We start from the raw sequence: 21,106 nt of genomic DNA, 5'->3' as shown, positions 1-21,106 counted from the left end.
AGATTGGGACCACATGCTCTTGGGGAAAAAAAAACAACCGAGTGTTTGTTTGGGGACTTAAGAGAAGGGATTCTCTGACAGTCTAAGGCTGGTTGTCAGTGGGAGGGAATAGTCTGATGGCACAACTCAGCAGTTTTTAAAAGCCCTACACTAATCATGCCAGTATTGTAGTGGATAATTGGAATTGTTGGTGGAGGCTGTGCTAATCTGTTTTTTAAATCTCAGCCCCCATTTGGCCATGGCCTTATGTTTGAAGGGAGTGGGAATGTTCTGGAAGTTGGGACCACTCAGCAAAGGGGGCAGCTTCCCACTTCCTCTTGAAGTTCTCCTGGCAGGTCCACTTTTCTTCCTTTAAAAGTCAAGCTGTTGTTGACAAAAAAGGGAGTTGATCGTGCTGGAGGATTAAGCTCAGTGTTGTCATATTCTCGGTTTCTGTGCAATTTCGCTCGCTTGGCTTGTTTCAAGGAGTCCTCTTCTGCTCATGTGATAACACCATCAGATGACTTTCACAGGCAAACAGAAGAAATGCCAAGTCCCAAGCAAATCCCACTTTCTACAGGAAGCCTTCCCCAAACCCTCTTCGTTCCAATGCCTTCCTACTGTTAGTGATTTTCTATTTTCCTGGTACATACTCTCTTTCTTCCCATTAGAGTGTAATGAGACTGTCTTTTGCCTCCTTTTGTATCTCCAGGGCTTAGCACAGTGCCTGGCACATAGTGGGCACTTAATAAATGTTTATTGATTGATTCCTTGATTAACGATGCTGTTGATGATAAAAGGCTGGCAGTACGCTTACTATTTTATTAGCCTATGTCCTATATGCCAGTTTGTCTTCTACCCACCACTACTACCGTCTCAGCCCACCTCCCCTGGACTGCTGCCAGTACTTCTGCTTTTGCCCCAGTCGTTAAATTAAACAAGTTAGCTCTGTGGTCTGCACAGCTGTGGCAATGTATGCGATAACTCATTATGTGTTATTGATAACACTGGAGAAGAGCAAACAGCTGAAACTTACTCACTAGGCCTTGTGACTTTTGGTATTTCTTGAATATATACAGCTGGATGGGTTTGAATTTATTTTTAAAAATCCCTTGCTGGAGGGAAAGAAAGAGAAGAGAAGAGGGAGCCTCTGTAAGCAAGATGTGCATGAAGTGACTTTGCCAATGGGCCGCCTGGTGCTAAAGAATAATGCGCTCCAATGAATTTATTCTTTGTACCTCTTTGTCTTTTTATTTACATATGAAATAAAACTAATTGGCTTCTATCTCGACACATCCAGAGAAGTTCTTGGCCTGGTGTAGAGCTGTCGGGAGAATCAGCAGCAATCATTCCTTCATTCCCTTTCTGGTTTATCTTTTCTTCCCCCATCAATGAGTGAATCCGAGTTTTTGGAAGAGACAGCTGTCACCTGGTTCCAGGTTGAGGTCAGCTTATTCCTGGGGTATTCATGGCAATCAAACCAACCTCCCAGAGGTAAAGATGGAGAATGATTCAATCAGAAGTTTCTTATGGGTTATCTAGCGGCCCCAAGATGCACACAGGTATACTCCATTGTCAAGAGAATGCAAAGGGCAGTGAATTGTGATCACAGAAACTCAGGTGGGTTTCTTTGATGTGGGTAAATTGCCCCACAAAAGCTCTCCTCTTGTGCCTTCCTGTGGCATCCCAGTGACCTTGGGTTTTCAAAAATTATGCCAGTGAAACATAAGTCCTGTGAAGCTATCAAGGTCTGCTATGTATGGGTCTGCTAGTTGACTATGTGTTGTCCAAGCACCAGCTTGGCAAAGTCTGGGGATCCATCTCCTGAGGTTGGCCAGGAGATGAGGAAATTTTCAACGACCATAACCAAGGAAGATCACCTACTAATTTCAATTTGACAGACATTTATTGCCTATCATATGGCAGGGACTAGTGAGGTAGCCAAAAACAAAACAATCCCAGTTCTCAGCGAGACTTCCCTAGCGCAGAAATAGGGATGGATCTGTCATTTCCTTGGTGTAGGGAACTTCTCAATGGAGAAACTTGGCAGAACCTGTCTAGGTCATGCCCTTCTCTGAAACTTAGCATCTCAGAGTACTGCCAGCAAAAATGAAGGGTTAAGTGATTTGTCCAGGGTCACCCAGCCTGTATGTGAGACAGGTAGGTCTCAAACCCAGGTCTTCCTGGCTCCAAGGCAGGCTGTGTATCCATAAGCCCACACTGCCTCTATTTAGGCAATTTAAGGAGAAAGAACATTTACTAATAGGGTAATAGGGTATCTTTCCAAAGGAGGTGGTACCAGAGAGAAGGTATTTGAAGGATTCTGAGAAGTGGAGATAAAGAGGGAATGAATGCATGGGGGATGGCTGGTGAATGTATGGAGGAGGCAGATGGAATGCTGAGCTCAGAGAACATCGAGTACTTGGGTGGGGATGGATCAGAGCCCAAATAAAGGGGGAAAGCTAGTGATAAAGGGAAAAGATAGGTTGGAGCAGAGTGTGGAGGGAGGGCTGTAAGGTCAAAAGGCATCTGTGTTTGATCCTAGGAAGCTCCAACAATGTGTTGGAGGTATCTGAGCAAGGGAGAGCCATGGTCAGACCTTTGATTTAGGAAGATTGTGTTGGCTGCTGCGTGAACAGTAGATCAGAGAGTCTTGAGGCAGGAAGAATGAGGGCAGAGGTTACAATAGTCTGGGAAAGAGATTCTGAAGGCCTGAATTAGCATGGTGGCAGTGGGGAAAAGGGTACCTATGAGGAAGCTGGCAATTGACTGACTGGCTACATGAGGTGGGAGGAAGAGGGAAAAGAGTCAAGGATGCTGGATGATGAAGCATGCTAGCTAACCATTTCCTGAGAAGAGATAAGACACAAAATGCAGCAAGACATATTTTTACATATGATCAGTTTGGGAATTTATGTTGCTTGATTCTGCCTATTTGCTACAAGAGTTTTGTTTTGCTTTTTTTTCCAATGGGAGGAGAAATTCTGAGGAAGAGAGAGGCTAGAGATAAGGTTCCTAATTTTAGAAAAGAAAAAAGGGGAAAAAAAGGAGAAGGTGGTAAAGGAATCTCGCCCAGTCATCACAGCTTTGAAAATTAGGTGTTGAATTTATCATATACTGAAAAGAAAGGCAAGTTCTACACATCAGATTTGTAGTTTTATGTATAATCGTCTCTTTCTGCAATATATATGGAAAGGCTCGTATTAAAGTCAGAATTTTTAAAAAGTGAAGAAACCTAAAAAATAAGTCAAAGATGACTTCAAGGTTATGAACTAGGTAACTTCAAGGATGGTGCTGCCCCCAACCAAGTTAGAAAACTTGGAAGGAGGAGGAAATTTAAGGGAAAATCTGGGGAATTCTCTTTTGAGCATATGGAGTTTTCAGTGCTAGACTGAGATGGCAATGCATGACTGGAGCCCAAGAGAGAGAACTAAGGATGGATATTGATATTTGGAAATTGTTTTTGTAGAGATGAAAATCGAACCCCTGAAAATTCTCAGAATCCAAATACAGAGAAAGGAGAAAGCAGGCACAGTACAGAGCCTGTAGCCAAGGGGCAGGAGCTGCTTTATGATCCAGTAAGGACTTTCAAAGCCATTAGACAGAAAGGAAGAGAAGGAGGCAGTCAGTTAACCGCATTTCTTAGGTTCTTACAGTGCTAAGTGCTGGAAATCAGTCAATCAAAAAACATTTATTAAGAGCCTTAAGGCCTACTGGGTGCCAGGCACTATACCAAATGCCCTCAAAAAACTTACATTTTAATGTGTGTGTGTGGGGAAGACAACACATAAAAGGGACCTGAAAACTGAAGGCCAGAGAAGAGGGGGGTGGGGAGGAGACAAAGGTACGTGCTAGAAGCATATCTTAAGGAGTGAAAAGCAGTGGAGGTTAGAAGTATCATCTAATACAATTGGAAGAGAGAGTCTAGGCTGAAGAGAGCTGTTAACCTTATCCAAAGATACTGAGAAGTCAAGGAGGAAGAAGGAATGTGATGCAGCAGGACAGAGAGAGACAACACTTTCAGTTGGAAACTTAATTGAAAGGGGTTGAGAGGTGAATGAGTGATCTAGAATTTTTTCTTAGTGCTGTAGAGGAAATGTAACCTTGTCGGAGAGGAGTTCCCACACTCATGATAGGAACTTCGAATGATCGAAGGATAGGTAGGTGAGAGGTCATACAGAATTATATAATACATCGCTCTGCGTAATTGAAGCCAAACCAAGGTCTTTCCTATTTGCTCTGTTAGGTAAGAGGTTGTGATCACATGTCTTACTGTACTTTGCAACACCATAAATACATAAGCGACGCAAAGCTAACTCTAAAGTTCAGCATCTCTTTGAGCAGTGCTCTTTGGTGTGGAGATATCTCTAATGCTCCTCTGATAAAACCCTCCCTGTTTTATAGTGGTTCCAGTTATTGTTGCTAGGACAAGTGCAGAGGGGAGGGAACTGTATTTCTGTTTCCATTTAGCAAAAAGGTGTCTCCCTGGGATATGGCTGGCTGTTTTCTCATTCCTTTTTTCTATTCTCTCCCCAGTTAGTAGCTAAAGAATCAGTACCAGGTGGGATGGTTACTGTGGACAAAGAGACCAGTCTTTAGGGAGCAAGGGATGATTTTTCCTCTCTCTCTAGAAACTAGTGATTCGTGAGCACATGCTAGTAAGTGACTGTTGTGTGAGGGGAAGGAGAGAAAGCTCTACCTGCTACATCTTGGGGCAAAAACTGCCCCTCGTCCAGGCAGATGTATTGTGGTGCTGCCCTTAATAAGCACAGAAAGGGTCTTGTGGTGATTGTAAGAGGAGACAATGAACTTCCCGTAACAGTAGGAAATTTTGAAATATTCTTCTTTCGAGCACGTTTTATGAGAAAATGTGTTTTCTCAAATGTCTCCCTTCAGTGAAACCAGAGAGCAAGCCTGGGTCTTTGGTCATGGGGATTGCCTAATTACACAGTCATCTGGTGGCATTCTGCAGAAGTTGAGGTGCTCCCTATGGAGCGCTGAGGTCTGGACAGGAAGAGGAGTGAGGTCCTGGGTGCTCTGTGCCCCCAGAATGCAGTGTGGCACTTTCAGAAAAGAACCTGCCCCCTGGGACCAGCAAGCTCCTGCACCTGATCGGCTCAAGGACAGGGCAAAGGGCCCAGAATCCTCCACCTCGCTTCCTGCTGTGGTGGCTCTTTGGTTTCTGCCTGTCACCTGGCTTTTTCTTTCACTTCTAGGCAGTGAGAAAATCCAAATAACAGCTCTTCCCCTTCCTCTTCCCCTCCCCCCACCATGAAAGGTTCTAGCCTGAAGAGATAAAGAAAACCCAGGCTGGTGAGCTTTCTTCCTTTCCAGCACGAGGAGTCATTTAAACTCCCCGTTGCTATGCTACCAAATATCAGAGACCTTGTGTGGAATGTTCTGTCATTAGTTTGTAAGTACACTTTAATTTGGACCGTTTTAGCTAATTGATACAAGTGAGTCCTACAGAGTACTTTTTCCTCTAAGGAAACAAAAGATCGTTCTCTGGACATGTGGCTCCTCTGATGCCGCGGTCAAGGTGTCCAGACATAGGCAGCAAAACCTGAAACAATACTGGGACACCATTAGTTTACGTTCTCTCCATTTGGGGAAACAATCCTCCCCTCCCCCCCACAACACACACCCAAAGAGCCCTGGATGGAACATAGAGTACCCATGTACTTCATATAGTAACAAGAAATTCCTGCTAATATGAACTATGAGGAGGTGGGGTCGGGAGGGACTCATGCTCTGGACTCAAAGGATCTGAGTTCAAATCCTTCTTCTGACTCTTACTATCTGTGACTTTGGTAAGTTACTTCCTTGAGGACCACATTCCTTATCTATTGACCTGTTGGCCAGTAAAGTCCTTAGGATAAAATGAACTTTGGATTATTTACAAAAAGTTACTTTTACTCAGCAAAAGGAAAGTCACCCCAGGTGTTGGTCCAAGTGATCTGAATCACTGAAGTTTGACTCCACCTGAAGCTGAGCTGTTGTCTGACGTCAGCACAGAGGCCTCCCTACGGGAGTGTCCTTCTCCAGGAGTAGTATTTAGCTGCCTTGCTAGAACTGGCATCTGTGATGGAAAGTCGTGGCCAGGATGACTACATGAAAGGAGTCTGTGCCTTGGTGTCCCAGCTGTTCCGGTAGAATCGGAGTTTCACTTCCTGTTCAGACCACGGTGCATCCATGTGTCTCATTTATCACAGTTGCCCTCTGTCTGTGAGGCTCAAAACAGGCCCTGCTGAATCAGGCGGAAAGGCTCCAAGCTGGCTGACGCTATGAAATTGAGCTTCTTGGCAACATTCTGCCAGTCAGCAAGCATGATTAGGTGCCTACCACGTCCTAACCACTGCACTAGGTACTGGGAAATGGACAAAAATGGAACAGCCCCTGCCCTCACGGAGCGGACATCCTATTAGTGGAAACAAAGCGTCCATAAAATTGCCAGCAAAATAGAGACAGGTATATGGGGGAGGGGGACTAGCAGTTCAGGGCCCTCGTGTAGGAGGTGAGCTAATTGGGCTTCGAAGGAAGTTAGGGATTCTAGGAGGCAGAGGTGAAGGCAGAGTGCATTCCAGGCAAAGAGCATAGCTTGTGCAAAGACATAGAGAAGGGAAATGGGGTGTTGGGTATGAGGAAAAGGAAAAACAGTGCCTGGACCATTGAGTCCATGAAAGGGAATGATGTGTATAGTCTGGAAAGGCAGGTTGACACCAGGTCTTTAAAGGCTTTAAATACTGAGCTGAGGAAAATTATATTCCATCCTGGAGGAGATAGGGAGCCATTGAAACTTCCTGAGCAGGGGAGTGACCAAGACAGACCTGTGCTTTCAAAATGTCACTTTGCGTCATGGCCACATCTCCAAAGGTAAAGACAACATGCATATACTTCTGTGTACTTTAAGTGTAACTGTTTTGGAATCCTAATCAAGTCAGTTCTGCCATTTCAGTTAGAAAGAATGTGTCAGCCTACTCTCCTCCGCTTTCACTCTGCATCCCAGTAACTCAAAAGCAAAATACCTCTTTCTGGCCCATTAGAATGTAAAGTCTGAGGACAGAGACTATCTTAGCTTTTCTGTTGTATCCCTGGTGCTTAGCTCTGTGTTTGACATTCATTCATCCATTCATGTATACATATTATTTCCCCTGAAAGAGTGTAAGATCTTTGAGGGCAGGTTGGACCTTGCCTTTCTGCTTGTCATGTCTTGAGCACTGAATTAATACTGGCTGATTGATACAGAGACACGTATACAAGAACAGTGAGCTCTGCCTAGTTTGTAAAGAGGGTTTTTAATGTGCAAAAGCTGTTTATGTTTCCCTAGGTCAGCACTAAGAAAGCTCTTTTGGGCTTCTTTGCTTTGATCCAGTGGTTTTGACAGCACAAGACTTTCAGTAACTCTTGGATTCTCGAATACCAGGGGCAGTGACTGAAATCTGCTTTCTGACAGGTACCTTAAAGGTTTTTTTTTCCTTTAACTCTTGCCCCAGGAACTTCATAAGGAATCATTTGCTAGCAGGATTCCAGGGGAGTCTTAAAAAGCACTGACTAAGCTTGACTGAGTGCTTTGAAATAATAGGTTCTGATTGCTGCTTCATCCACCGTTTGTACTTTACAAAGTCAAAGGGCATTGACAGATGCTCATTTGTAGATGTAATATGTTCCTTTTTCTAAAAGGGAATATATATACATATATGTATATGTGTGTGTTTGTATATGTATGTATATGTGTGTATGTATGTATATATAAATAGGTGGCACAATGGATAGAGTGCTGGCCTAGAATCAGGAAAACCTGAGTTCAGATCTGGCCTCAGACACTTACTGTCACACATAGCTGTGTGACCCTGGGCAAGTCAGTTCACCTCTGTTTGCCTCAGTTACCTCATCTGTAAAATGGGGAGAATAAAAGCACCTCCTTCCCTCCCAGGGTTGTTTTGATGATCACCTGAGATGATAATGGTAAAGCAAATTTAGCACAGTGAATGATACAAATAAGTCCTTTATAAATATTAGCATATATGTGTGCATGTTGTAATAATCTATTAGAACCGTACATTACTGCTTAGAAATATATACATGTATATATACATATATCCTGTATGTAGTTGAGAGAGAGCTCCCTGAGAGCAAATTTTTTTGCCCCCTTTGCATCCCCAGAACTTATCCTAGTGCCTAGCACATTATTGACTGTTTCATGTATGTACATACATCTTTTGTGTTGTGTATACATATATGCGTATACGCGGTGTACTATACCTTTGAAATTTATTTTTTTTTGGAAGGGAAGAAGCAGTCCTAACTTTTGATTTCATCTCTGTGGGGAATCTACAGTGTGGAAATTTCCTCCATTGATGTGTTTCAGCAAATTACAGTTTGTTTTAAAAAAACAAAAACCAAATTACTTAAAAAGACAAATAATAAAAGTCTCATAGCTGCTCATAGTCTAAAGTCAGTGCATTAACAATAAAATACGTTGCAAAACCCATGTCTCGACTCTCCCTCACATTCACTCAGTGTCTGTGATAGAGAGTGCCTATGAGGCAGGGCTTGAACCCAACCTTGGCTCCAAAGCTGGCTCCTCTTTCAATTCCTTATCGAGTCCATACTTCCGTCTTGGGGAAAATCAGGAGTTTACACTTTAGAGGACCTTAGAAAACCTCAAATCGAATCCCCTCACTTTACATTGAGGTTAAAGGCTTTTGCCCAGGATCACACAGCTAGCACCCGAAGCAGAATCTGAATTCAGGTCTTAAGCCCAGGGTCCATGAGGACTTGGGCTATGCTGTACATACATAGGTATGTATGTAATGTGCCCAAGTATAAAGGCAAGCCCAGGATCCCAATTAAGTCTCCAAAGCATATCGCATCCCTTTATTTCTCAGATTCATATGATTCTTTCCTTGTCCCTGTCTAGTCAGGATAATCTGAGTATTATCAGAAACACCTAGTTTTGATTGGGGGGAGGGGGCGGCAAGTGTGTGTCTATGCAACTGCCCTTCTTCTGACTGCAAAGTCAGAAAGTCAGCCGATTCCCATTTTCAAGGAATCTTGTGACTAATTTGCTTTTCACTCATTATCCAGATATTTTTAAATTGTTCAGGACAAGAGAGAGACCATGTAGTATAGTGGACCTGTTTTCCAACAACTGGGGGACCATGATCCATCACTCCACAATCAATACCCCAAACAATTCTTAAGTTCCTTCCGTTACACTAGAATTACTGATCCAGAGTTCTCTGAAGAGGTGAATTTCACCCTGAACCTAACCCCCACCTCCAAAAAGAAAAAAAAAGAAATAGAATGGGTTCGGTATAGCACTTTCTGCTTTCTTGCACAAGAATTTTGAAAGCACCATAATTTCTTTCAATACTCTTTCCTCACCCCACCCCCCAGTTATGTGCTCTCCAAGTTGAGAGACTATTCACAGAAATGTTATAGGTCACAAAAGAAATGGAAAACAATGTTTCTAAAACAGGAAATGAGGAGAGTCCAGGGCCCCCTAAACATGAGCAAACAGAGTACATGGGCTTTGCATGTACTTTGGAGGTTCAGGATGCAATGTTAATTTTCATCAGGCTGTGACATTACTGAGTGTCTCTTTCTGGTCCCAGAGAACCCTAGGGCTGTCAGATGAGCTTATTTGAACACTAAAGGCAGCCACCAGGAGCCAGTTCTGTTTTGTTTGGTGTGCCTGTGAAATATTTCCAGAACTCTCTGTTTCCAGCCACCATCCTTATCTGGGGTTTACAACAGGAGGGCCTGTACTTCAAACAGACAGCCTGCCTTTTGGCCTCCCTCTCCTTTCGCCGTGAACCAAAGACTTTGAATAGCTTTTATCTCACCTCCCCCATCTTCCATAAGGGTTCTTAACCTGGGATCTGCAAAACTTGGGTCTTAAAATTTATATAGATAACTGTATTCTAACGTAATTGATTTCTTTTATAATACTATGTATTTTGTTTTATGAATTTAAAAATAATATCCCAAGAAGAGGGTCTCTAGGATTCACCAGATGGCCAAAAGGGAGGGAGATCCAAGATACACAGTAAGGAGTCCTGGTCTGTCTCTGTCTCTGTCTCTGTCTCTCTCTCTCTCTCTCTCTCTCTCATTTCAAAAAATCCTGCCTTGTTTTCTCTTTAATTTCAAAAACTTGGATTTGGCTTATTTTCTCATTTTTTCCAAATTTATTAATTTGCTTGTTTTCAGCAATTACTTCCAGAAATTCCAAATTTTCTCCTTTTCCCTCCCCAGGGTGGCATGCAATCTTATATGGATTGTACACATGCATTCTTATTAAATACATTTTCACATTAGCCATGTTGCATAGAAGAATTAAAAGGAATGGGAGAAACAAAACATAACAAAGGAGAAAACAGTCGTTTTATTCTGCATTCCGATTCCATAGTTCTTTCTCTGGATGTGGATGGCATTTTGCATCTTGTGTCGTTTGGAAATGTTTTAGGTCCTTGCATCGCTGAACAGGGCTAAGTTTATCAGAAACAATCCTCACACTGTGTCTGTGACTGTGTACAGTGTTCTCCTGGTTCTGCTCATTTCACTCAGCATCAGTTCATATAAGTCTTTCCAGGTTTTTCTGAAGTCTGCCTGTTTCTTACAGCACAGTAGTATTCCAGTACATTCATATGCCACACTTTGTTCAGCCATTCTCCAGTTGATGGGCATCCCCTCACTTTCCAGTTCTTGCCCACCACAAAAAGAGCTGCTATAAATATTTTTGTACATATGAGTCCTTTTCCCACTTTTATGATATCTTTGGGATACAGCCCTAGAAGGGGTGTTGCTGGGTCAAAGGGGTTGCACATTTCTATAGCCCTTTGGGCATAGTTTCAAACTGCTCTCCAGAATGGTCGGATCAGTTCACAACTCCACCAACAATGCATTATTGTTCCAACTCTCACATCTCCTCCAACATTTATCATTTTCCTGTTTTGTCATGTTAGCCAGTCTGATAGGTATGATATGGTCCCCTCAGAGTTGTTTTGATTTGCATCTCTCTCAGTTTCTCCTTTGTAAAAAGAACTGAACTCATTGGCCTCCAAGATCACTTCCAACTGGAAGTCTATATCCTCACGACTTCTTCATGAAGTGGGAAGTTTCCCAAGCTGATTTTGTCCTTGCATCCTCAGTACTGTGCTGGGCACAGATTGGTACTTAAGTGATTGCTGAATGCTTGATACCCCCAGTTGCTAGGGTCTCCCAGCTGCTATGCATTATTACTTATCTGCATAGTTTAGTAGATGCTCTACCTCCAAGAGACTGAGCTCTATTTTGTGTTTTGTCTTTGCAATTGTATCATCCAGCACAGATCCCAGCTTATAATGGAAGCTTAATAGATGCTTATTGCTTGATTGGGCTGAGCAGTTTAGAACACCAAAGACCCACTTGTACTTATCCCTGGTGACTGAGTATTTTGATCTCTGAGTGTCCATTCCCTGGTTGGCAATAAGAATTCAGCATCTTTCTTTAAAAGGGAAATTCAGCAGTCCTTCAGTTTCTTTTTTCTTCTTTGTGACAGTTGTGCAAATGTTGCCTCTTCTTCAGAGTCTAAATTACCTTGGCTCAGTTTCCCTAAACATAAACCAAAGATATAAAAAGGTCTAAGTGTGAATTTTTTCTTAAGCTCTAATGGAAATAAAAATTGGTGTTATCTACCTTGATTGTCACCAGACATTTTATTCCCAGCAAAGTTATGTTTTTCCCTGTTTTAAGTGATTTCTAAGTCATGAAGCTGCCCAGAAATAGCTCTTCTCTGTACTGGGGTCAAAGTGTCAGGGGTGGGGGTGCGGGTGGGTGGACAGGACCTAGGAAAGATGGTGTCACTTATCTCAGATGGGGATGATGTTCTTCAAAGCCAGTTTCCTTTCATTCGTTTGGGTGTTCCCACCAACACTATTTACCATTTACACTGCAATCTTATTTTCTTCTTTCTGGTCTGTAGGTGCCTCTGCTTTTCGAGGCACACAAAGGGATAATGATCATGTGGGGGCATATTTGCTGAATCAGTGTGGGTGTTGGTGCACGAGGCATTGATAAAATATGCTGGAGAATGTCAGACTTAATTAGTTTGTCAAGATATGTGCAGGGTGGGAGGAGAGCAGGGGTAGAGCACCTAAGCTGGGAAAATGGCTTCTCTTGTTAGAGCTCAGTTATTTTGTGTCTGAAACCTCATCTTGGTGTGTGTTGGCGAAGAAAGCCTATGGAAGCAGCGTTGTTCATCAGCAAACTGACTCATATCCATCCTTCAAGATATAGCCCCCAACCCCTGGCCTTTGGACTCCGTTTCTTTCGAATTCTCCATGGAAGCATCATATTTCAGGGAAATCAATTCAAGTTTCATTAACTTGCTCAATTCCTGGGGCCCATGACTTTTTCTTTTCACATTTTGGACATGTAGAATTAGAGCTGGAATGGATTTCTGAAGTCATCTAGTCCAACCCTCTCATTTTTACATAGAAGGAAACTGAAGTACAGTTTCCTAAATGAAGCCTAGGAATCCTAAGGCTACTCAGGTAGTAAGAATCAGGTGGGATTTGAACCTAGGTCCTTTGACTTCAGGTTCTTTTAAATCCAAAGATGAGAAGAATGGAAAATAACAGCACAGGCGAATACAAGCTTTTCTGTGACATTGATTTCCATTGTGACTTTCCTTCCATTTGATTGCCCTTCTCCCAAGGAGGAGTGGGGGGCCGCTAAGTACCAGAAGCAGCTTTCTCCTTTTTTCTTCACTTTCCTACTACTTCCTCAACCAGATGGATTTGTAGCTTGGCTAGGTAGGTTACCATTTAAATTGCTTCTAAAATCCCACTTCCTCCCGGACATCTTGTTTGATCAAATGAGACCATGCCTCCCATGCAGCTTCCTTGTTCTGGGAGCAACTACCCCCCTCACTCCCCATGTGACACTCATCCTTGGCCTCTACCCCAAAATGTACTTGCCGCTGACATGATTTGGATGTTAATTCTTATCATGTGATCCTGCTGTGAGGTCCCCTGCTTGGTTTCCAGCCTCCCTCAGAAGAGAAGCAACCATCCCAGGTTGAGGTCAGTAGGTGACAAAGTGGAGTCAGGAAGACCTGAGTTCAAATCCAGTCTCAGATACTTCCTAGCTGTGTAACCCTGGGCAAGTCACTTCACCTCTGTTTGTCATTCCTTCCTCATCTGTAAAACTGGGATATAATAATAGGACATCCCTTTCAGGATTCTTTTTTTAAAATTAAATCATTTTATTTATTTTCAGTTTTCTACAGTCACTTCCATATATCTTAGATTTTTTCCCCCCTCCTTTCTCCTCCTTCCCCAGGATGGCACCTTTTAGGATTCTTGTGAGTCTCAAATCAGATAATTGTTTTTTGTTGTTTTTTTTTTTAATTTTTAAATTTATTTTTAGTTTTTAACATTCATTTTCACAAGATTTTGAGTTCCAAATGTTCTCCCCATCTCTCCCCTCCCCGCACCCCAAGACATTGTGCATTCTGATTACCCCTTCCCCCAATCTGCTCTCCCTTCAATCACACCCCTCCCTTCCCTTATTCCCATCTCCTCTATTTTCTTGTAGGGCAAGATAGATTTCTATACCCCATTACCTGTATTTCTTATTTCCCAGTTGCATGTAAAAACAATTTTTAACATTTAAAACTTTGAGTTCCAACTTCTCTCCCTCTCTCCCTCCCCACACAGCCCCACTGAGAAGGCAAACAAATTCAATATAGGCTATACATGTGTAGTTATGGAAAAGACTTCCATAAAAGTCATGTTGTGAAGACTATATTTCCCTCCTTCCTATGCTGCCCCCCATTTATTCTATTCTTTCTTTTGACTTCTTCCCCCCAAAACAATATTTACTTCTAATTAGCCCCCTCCTCCTGTTTGCCCTCCCTTCTATCATCCTCCCAGCATCCCACTTATCCCCTTCTCCCCTACTTTCCTGTGATGTAAGATAGATTTTCATCCCAAATTGAGTGTGCATGCTATTCCCTCCGTAAGCCAGATACGATGAGAGCAAGCTTCATTTTTTCCTCTCACCCCTTTTCCCTTCCATTGAAAAGGTTCTTTCTTGCCTCTTTTATGAGAGATAATTTGCCCCATCCCATTTCTTTTTCTTCTCCCAATATATTCCTCTCTCACCCCTTAATTTTATTTTTTTAGATATCATCCCTTCTTACTCAGCTCACCCTGTGCCCTCTGTCTATATGTATGTAATCTCTCCAACTACTCAAGTACTGAGAAAAGTCTCAAGAGTTACAAATATTATGTTTCCATGTAGGGATGTAAACAGTTCAACTTTAGTAAGTCCCTTATGATTTCTCTTTCCTGTTTATCTTTTCATGCTTCTCTTGATTCTTGTGTTTGAAAGTCACATTGTCTATTTAACTCTGGTCTTTTCATCAAGAGTGCTTGAAAGTCCTCTATTTCATTGAATGACCATTTTGTCCCCTGAAGTATTATACTCAGTTTTGCTGGGTAGGTGATTCTTGGTTTTAATCCTAGTTCCTTTAACTTCTGGAATATCATATTCCAAACCCTGCAATCCCATAATGTAGAAGCTGCTAGATCTTGTGTTATCCTGATTGTATTTCCGCAATACTTGAATTGCTTCTTTCTGGTTGCTTGCAAAATTTTCTCCTTGACCTGGGAACTCTGGAATTTGCCTACAATATTCCTAGGAGTTTTTCTTTTGGGATCTCTTTCAGGAGGCAATCAGTGGATTCTTTCAATATTTATTTTACCCTCTGGTTTTAGAATATCAGGGCAGTTTTCCTTGATAATTTCGTGAAAGACTATGTCTAGGCTTCTCTTTTGATCATGGCTTTTGGGTAGTCCCATAATTTTTAAATTGTCTCTCTTGGATCTATTTTGCAGATCAGTTGTTTTTCCAATGAGATATTTCACATTGTTTGCTATTTTTTCATTTCTTTGGTTTCGTTTTGTAATTTCTTGGTTTTTCATAAAGTCATTAGCTTCCATCTGTTCCATTCTAACCTTTAAGGAGTTATTTTCTTCAGTGAGCTTTTGGATCTCCTTTTCCATCTGTGCAGTTTTTGCTTTTTAGGGCATTCTTCTGCTTATTGGTTTTTTGGATCTCTTTTACCATTTGGGTTAGTCTGCTTTTTAAAGTGTTATTTTCTTCAGCATTTTTGGGGTCTCTTTTAACAAGCGCTTGACCCATTTTTCATGATTTTCCTGCGTCACTCTCATTTCTCTTCCCAATTTTTCCTCTACTTCTCTTATTTGATTTTCAAAATCCCTTTTGAGCTTTTCCATGGCCTGAGATCAATTCATATTTTTCTTGGAGACTTTGCAGGGAGGAGCTTTGACTTTATTTTCTTCCCTTTGCAAGGTCTTCCCTGTCACCAAAGTAAGATTCTTTTTCCAGTTTTTGCTCATTTCCCCAGCCATTTACTTGACTTTTGAGCTCTTTGTTAAGGTAGTTCTCTGGGAGGGGAGGGCGGTGTACTGTCAGCCACTTGATCCCCCCACAATCTGTGGGCCTAGAGTTCCAGAAACAGTGGGTGCAGCTGCCCCTGCTACTGCTGTGGCTGCCCCGGGTTCCTCCACACCCTCCTCCCTTGGCAGCCTAGGGGCTGGGGCCAGACCACTCCACTTTCCTGCACTGGTCCCACAGTCTATTTGCACTGACCTTCCAATTTGTCCTTAGCGTTTTGGGGTCCTGAAGTCTGGAAACCATCACAGGTGTGAGAGATTCAGTCTCCCCAAGGCCTGCTCAGGTCCTGTCTGTGCTGGGACATAGGCCCATATTGGACTGGGCTCTGCTCCCAGCGTGGTGCAGTAAACACTTCCTGGCCACCTTTCAGGCTGTCTTGACTGGAGATTTGCTTCACTCCATCATTCTGTGGGTACTGCAGCTCCAGAATTTAAGAGCCATTTTTTACAGATATTTGACTGGGCTTGGGGGAAGTGTTCTAGAAAATCTGTGCTGTTACTCTGCCAACTTGACCCCGCCTCCAAATCAGATAATAGTTATAAAGCTCTTAGCACATGCCCGGCACAAAGTAGGCTTATTCTGTTCCCCAGGGCAACACTGTCTTCCCAGTTCCTCAGGCTCTCCACCTAGGAGTTGTCCTGGACTCCTCAGTATCTTTCACCTCTAGCCCTCCAACTATATTCAAGTAGTTGCCATTTTGAAATTGATTTCACTTCTCTAGCATCTCTCAAGTATGGTTCCTTCTCTCCTCTGACACTGTCCCCATTCTAGAGCAGGCCCCCTCACCACTGCTGGCAGTAGCCTGCTTAGTGGGGAGTGGGGGAGTGTGTCTGCCTGCTTCTAGTCCATTCTCTGTTTAGGAGCCAAAGTGATTTTACTAAAGTCCAACTCTGCCCATCTCCCTCTCTCTCTCTCTCTTTCTCTCTCTCTCACACACAAACACACAGACACACACACACACACATGCACACACCCCCAAGAGCAACTATAGCATTCAAAGTCAAAATAAGCCCCTTTTTGCCCTCTCAGTCTTCTTATTTCCTTACTTCCTGACTCAAGTTCTTTGATCCCGTAACTTGGTTCTCCTGGTCATTCCCCAAATAAGATCATCCATCTCCCAACTCCAGGCATTTTCCCCTTGCCTGGAATACTCTCTCTTCAACCCTCCACCGATTGACTTCCTTGGCTTCCTTTAAGTCCCAACTAAAACCCCATCTTTTCACAGGAAGTTTTCTTCACCGCCTCCTAATGCTAGTGTCTTCCTTCTGTAATTATTTCCTGTTTTTCCATCTGTAGCTCATTTGTGTACATTTGTTTGCATATTGTCTCTCCCATTAGATTGTAAGTTCCTTGAAGGCAGGGACTGAACTGTCTTCTGACTCTTTGTCGCACAGTGCCTGGTGTATAGTAGATGGTTAAGAAAGTTGATTAACTGTATCATTCCTGAGCCACTGTCTTGGCCCCTATTTTATCCATCTATCCCAGCTTCTCATCCCACGTCTCTTCTGCCTTTGTGGCTAATCTAGAAAAGGCAATAATGTACAACAATGTAGGCGTCTTCTCTCATTCTCTTTTTCATTCTCCAGTCTGATTCCCAGCCTCATTATTCCACCCAAATTCCTCTGTCCAAAGTTACTGGTAAGCTTTTAATGACCACATCCAATCGCCTTTTCTCAGTCCTCATCCTTCTTGGCCTTTGGACATTGACCATCACCTTTTTCTTGATCTTTTCTTCCAGATTTTTGTGACAATGCTCTCTTCCCTGTATGACCCTTGCCTTTCAGCCCTCACTGCCTGATCATCTAGCTCGCCCTGACTGTCCTCCATGGCCCCTTTCTCTCCCTCTCTTATAGGATTTCATTTAGTGATATCATCAGCACTCATGGATTCAACTCAGTTATTATTTCCAAGCTGAATCCAACCCTAAATTCTCTTTGAATCCTGCAGTCTTGCACTTTTATGATGCGTGATCAATTCAAGTCGCACCTTGAAGGGGGTGGTGGTGGAGGGCAGTGCTGGTGTTCAGGAGCCCTATGGAGCTATTTCTCTATCTCCAGCGGAGAAAGTTGTCCTCATTACTCCTATCTAAAACATGTCCTGTTCAAGGGAGACCAGGTGGTAAGATGAATCTTTACAAAAGAAAGCTGTAATGTTTTTCAGTTATTGGTCTGTCCCTCAAAGCTCTAAAAAAAGGCTAAACAGTCTTTTTACCCATTGATGTAGTTCATGATTTGTCGTTGCACCCAAAGAATTGACCTGTGAACCATCTGGGAGGGGTCACTAGCATTCTCATGCAAATCAAGATACTGGAAGCATTTCCCTCCCTAAAGTAGCAATTACTTGAATGGGGACCTGAGTAAAACTAACTCTGTAATAGTTTCAGTATGCAAAGTTTTTTCCCACCCTCTCTCTAACCAGAGCTGCCAGGTTTCAGAACGTGCTGGTCAATTAACCAGATGATTTCAATATACACAGGAAATATAGTCAGGAAAAACCAGGGATCATGCATATTAACGTATGACGAAATTGTTTCACCTCCTTACGGAATTCCTAATCATTTGCTCATAACTGCAGGCAAATCAAGTAGAGATTGAGTTTGAAGAGGAAGCATGTTTCATTTTGGAATGTGGGAGTTTAGGGAGGATGGTGTTGGTGGGTGCCTATGGAAAAGGCTAAAGGGCTGCCTGATGCAAAGCAAAGGGTGCTCACTAGAGTCCCACAACATGAATTCAGATTCTACCTGTGTGATGTCCCCATCTTGATGTCCCTCAGGTTCATCTGTAAAATGAGAGTTGGTGTTGATAGCACTGCCCAACCTCAACCGTGTGAGGGCCCTTCCAACTTGAAATCTAGGATCCTATGATGAGGCCCCCCAGGGAAACCATCTAGGCTGGTGCCTTGCCTGGTACAATAGTGTGGCATCTGATAAGGAATGTGAATTTTCCGGGGCAAGTATGCCCCAGGAGACCCATTGATCAGTCTCCCACTTAGATACACAGTGGTCCAGTTTTAGTCATCAGAGTTGGGGGAAGGGGGATCCAATCAATCATGAAATGTTCCTCTCTGCCTATGAAATATCTTTGAAGCTTTGCCCACCTGCTCATTGATCCAGACCAGCACTAGCAAGTAGGGACCAGAAGACCCTACTGGAATGGACTTTGTGAAGACAAAGGGAAGGGAGGATGATATTAGACTCTTGCGTTAACAGAGCCACTCATTCCATACTCCAGAGGAGCTGAATCAGATCCTAACTGCTACTTCCTGCTTGAATCACTTGTTCTCTCCTCATCTGTAAAATGAGGGTCTGGGACCAGGTCCCTTCCAGCTTTCCATTTAGTGCTCCTTGTATGGAAGAGGGATTTCATTTTTCCCCATCTCCTCCTCCTCCTTCCTATTTCTCTGTGAATTTGTCTGCCTTTCTGTGTGTCTGTCGCTCTCTCGCTGTTAGCACTACCAGTGAGAGTTTCTAAGTTCACTAACTAGTATTACAGGCTGTGGTCGCTGGTTATATTTGGAGTCCCACATGATGAGGGAAGAGGGCATGTTGCTTTCTTTCCAACAGAGAGTGATCTCACTGGGGCAGAATTGCTTGTGCTCACGCCTTCCCTCCTTCCCCCACCCCCCACCGTTTTCAAAATTGCACTTGTCAGATTATTTTAAAACAACATCCGTATACTAGTCATTCATCCAGGCCCTGCTAATTAATGTGAGAAAAAGTTTAGGACTTGGCCACAGAGTCATCGGCTGCTGTCCTTTTATAGGCGGCTCAGCACTGTTCCTCGGGCCGGTGGCATGTGGCTTTGAGATGCTTTCCCAGGAGTGCCGATGGGTTTGTGTTGACTCATCCTCATTCTATGAGTGGGATCATGGCCGATTTACATGCATCTGCAACATGACCAGCCCCAGGGTGTGGGTACACACTGTGCCTTGAACTTGGGAGCACAGCTAGCTGGCTTTTGTGGTGATCAGACCAGTGACCCATTAGCTCTGTCCAGCCAGCCGAGCTTCGTGGCCTGATTTGACACACTTCCAAAGCCCCAGAATGACAGGGAGGAACAATTTACTTAATTGCAACAATCTGTCCAGACACCTGGATTTTCACATATACCAACATCTCTCCATTAGCCAGATGGAAAGGAATCAGCTTGTGTGCTACAAGGGTCCATGTTAAGATTGTCTCTGGCAAATTGAGTCACTTCTCCAGCATTAACAAGAAATAGGATTCCATGATTTTATATGTCATATAATTATCGAATATTCATGAGATTTCAAGCAGGAAGAGATCACTGCTAAATTTTCTGGTCTGTCCTTTTACTGGTGAAGAAACTGAGGACAGGGAGGCCTAAGGGGTCAGATGGGTAGTAGGTGGCAGAGCTGGAATTCTGACTGAGCTTGCCCCCCACCTTGGACACCTTCTGTTATGTTTCACTGCCTCCTATGCCTATGGCATCACCCGTTGTTTAATGATATTTAACATTTGTTTGTTTAAAAAAATTTCATTTGTTTTCAAAACTTAGAGGATGTTCCATTACAAAAAGAAAGAAAATCCAAATGTTCATGTTTTCATCAGACTCCTCTTTATGAATCAGACATGTGAATTTCCTAACAGGCTCTCATTCATATAGTAGCTTCTCCGTGTTGGGGTTTCTTTCTTTTTCTTTTTCTTCCTTTCTTCCTCTTTCTTTCTTTCTTTCTTTCTTTCTTTCTTTCTTTCTTTCTTTCTTTCTTTCTCTTTCTTTCTCTCTCTCTCTTTCTTTCTTTCCTTCCTTCCTTCCTTTTTCTTCTCTTCCTTCCTTCCTTCCCTTCTTCCTTTCCTGATGGGTTTCTAGAGCCTGTAAATGGCAGTTTTGCAGTATCACTGGATATCAAAATAATCCTGAATATTCCCATAGCTTAGTCTTCTGATAATGAAATCAGTGATTTCTAAAGAAAATTTTGTCAGATCCTGCTGGCACTTTTACCATCCATAGGCTTGAAAGAGAACGTTGCTGTTTATTGCTGTTGGGGTAGAGTTAATGAGAATTGCTTGGCAATTCTCTCCTCTTCTCCTTCTCCCTGCTATTCATCAAGCAAATATAGACATTTCCTGACTTCCTATAGTAAGCAACAAGAGAGCCAGGTGATTCTAATAATGAGTGATATTTATCGGGAACAATGCTTAGTGCAATTATTAAATGCCAACTATGTGCCAGCACTATACTAAGCACATTAAAACATTTCATTTGCTCCTCAATTCTGGGATGAAAGTGCTATTCTTATGTTCATTTTACATAGGGAGAAACTGAGGCAAACTGAGACAAACAGAGGCAAAGTGACTTGCCCAGGGTCACATAGCTAGGAAGTGTCTGAAGCTAGATTTGAACTCTGGTGTTCTATCTGTTGAACCACCTGACTGTCTATTATGTTCAAACAAGTTTTTGTTAGGCAATAATAGAAAAAAATAGTCCCTGCTGTCAAAGAACTTATTTTAGTTTTGGAAAAGTAGCCAGTAGCACTCTGGGCTTGGAGACAAGAAGATTTGAGATAAGTCCTGCCTCAGATACATTTCTTGTGTGATCTTGGGCAAGTCACTTAACTTCTGTACTTCAGTTTCCGCATCTGTAAAATGAGGGAGTTGATCTAAATGACTGCTAAAATCCCATTCAGCTTTAAACCTATG

At 42.7% G+C, this 21,106-nt stretch overlaps 1 protein-coding gene across 5 annotated transcripts in view; it reads left to right on the top strand.

Moving 5' to 3' along the window:
- Positions 1 to 21,106, top strand: part of TIPARP (TCDD inducible poly(ADP-ribose) polymerase) — a 48,477-nt gene that overhangs the window by 10,631 nt on the left and 16,740 nt on the right. The window lies entirely within an intron of this gene.

The sequence above is a fragment of the Notamacropus eugenii genome, chromosome 6 (assembly GCF_028372415.1).
Source record: "Notamacropus eugenii isolate mMacEug1 chromosome 6, mMacEug1.pri_v2, whole genome shotgun sequence".
NCBI classification, from domain to species: Eukaryota; Metazoa; Chordata; class Mammalia; order Diprotodontia; family Macropodidae; genus Notamacropus; species Notamacropus eugenii.
The sequence above is the reverse complement of the archived record's forward strand: the minus strand, read 5'-3'. Positions and strand labels throughout refer to the sequence as shown.